The sequence below is a fragment of the Equus quagga genome, unplaced genomic scaffold (genome assembly GCF_021613505.1).
Source record: "Equus quagga isolate Etosha38 unplaced genomic scaffold, UCLA_HA_Equagga_1.0 72802_RagTag, whole genome shotgun sequence".
In the NCBI taxonomy this organism is placed as follows: domain Eukaryota; kingdom Metazoa; phylum Chordata; class Mammalia; order Perissodactyla; family Equidae; genus Equus; species Equus quagga.
Genome location: NW_025802552.1, coordinates 420 through 2502, shown reverse-complemented (window position 1 = coordinate 2502; position 2083 = coordinate 420).

Below are 2083 nucleotides of genomic sequence, written 5' to 3'. Positions count from 1 at the left end.
AACACTGACCTCTCAGAGTACTTGTGAGTGCATGGGAAATCCTTCACACAGTGCCAGGTGCACACCAAGTTAGTTCAGTAAATAACTACTACTAGCTATTACTCAGGCCCCAGAAAAGTCATTGGGAGATTCTCCTTCTGTAGTATTTCCCCCCCATACTTCTATTGTAGCCAACAGGACACTATATTTATTCTTGTTTGTCTGTTCCCTCTGTGGATAGCGAGCATTCTAAGAATAGAGATTGCCCCATCCATCTCTGCACTCCCAGCATCTAGCACAGCACCTACCTGAAAACAGCAAGGCAACAGTAGCTGCAATGTGAGCATATACTAGGGGTTGGACACTATGGCCAGAGCTTTATATACTTCCTGTCAGTTACTTGACCACAACCCGGCAAGACTGGCATTGTGGTTTCCATTTCAGAGATGGGGAAGCTAAGACTCTGGAAGGTTCAATGCCATTTTGCTACACATTCTGAGATGGCAGTCATCCCTCTGTCAGCCAAAGGGATGATGGGCAGGTGGGGAAAGTGGCTCTGTCCAGCTTCAGAAATGGATGGGGAATGTGTTGGAAGAGAGATACCCACCCACACTGTCATTGATAAAGTCCTTGAGGTTCAAGACACACATGATTCTCTGGATGCCCTGCCCACCTGGCTGCACAGTGATGCCCTTTGGGATCACACTCTGTGTGTGTGTGTGTGTGTGTGTGTGTGTGTGTGTGTGTGTGTCTGTGCACATGTGTGTTTGGTGTATACAGAAGATCTCTGCTCCTTCCTCCACTCCTGATAGTGTCCCACAATCAAACCTGTGTGCTGTCCTCATAAACACCCAGAAATGAACTTCTGGGGACAGCTCTGCCTGCCCCTGTGGTTGCTGCCTTAGGATGGGATGGTGAAGTGAGCAAGACTTGTGAGTGGTGGCTTGTTGGAGAGACGTTGCTCTCTCCTCACCCCTCCCGGGCTCCTCTGAGTTAATAATCACAGGGACTGTGGAACCAAGTCCTTAGACCCCTTTTTCAGTTTTTCTCCAATAGTTTTCAGCACATTGGTCTCCTGACAAATCGAGGAGCTGTGAATTGTCTCTCCACAGATCAATTTGGGGCAAATTAGCCTAGACCCCTGGAGCCTCCCACAGGCTTCCATCAATGCTGTGGGGCCTCTGCACACACTGGTGGTATGATTCAGCCCATCTGATGGGCTCCGTGGCTGAGCGCATCCTGCCTGGCCCAGAAGGGACCATCCACTTACCGTTTCTGACTGTCCATATACCTGGTAGAGCAAAACTCCTGTCTGTCTTCTCCACTGCTCTTGCTCTTCAGGCAGCAGGGCCTCCCCGCCAGCACAGGTGTGCTCCAGGGTGGGGAACCTGAGACTTAGGAGAAGGCAAGGTGTCAACAGAGCCTCAGGTCAGGCCTTGGACTCTCTGCTCCAGGCCCAGGGTGTTAAGAGCTCGCAGCGTTGTCATCTGGATCATTCACGCTTCTGCTTCGTCACTTTCTTACTTGCCTTCTGGGCAGTTTACTGATGGTCAAGGCCATCGAGTGAGTGGAAGTCACTCACTTCCTGTCAACTCTTCCGGCAGGGGGTGGGTGGTGGTGGTGAGGCCAATAGGTTAAAACAGGGAGTTTCAGTTTAAATTTGGATATTGATGTAACAAGAAAGTGAAAAACATGTTTAGCAGATGCTGTCTTACAGAAGCATTCTATGTGGCTAAGAGAGAGATTTTTATAAACCATAAAGGGGTGAGGAATAGGGCCCCAAGGACATGCTAGGATGGTAATAGAATGGTACTGCCTTCTATGGAGAGTGGGGTTATGTGAACTGAAGGGCTTTTGTATTCCTGAGTGGAGAATGCAAGTTAGGGGTTGGAAATGAATTGCTCAGGACATCAAGGAAGGTTGGGCTGAGTGGAGGTAAAGAGAGGAGGAGGAGGGACATTGGTAAGAGCCCTGAGGGAAGGAATTTTGGAGAGAACAGAAGGATCTGCTGTGAACATTCTAGCCCTTTGCTAGGTACCTTGTGTGATGTAAATCCTCTCCTGCATTTTCCCCATGAAATTTTCCAGAAACATTATAAAAACAA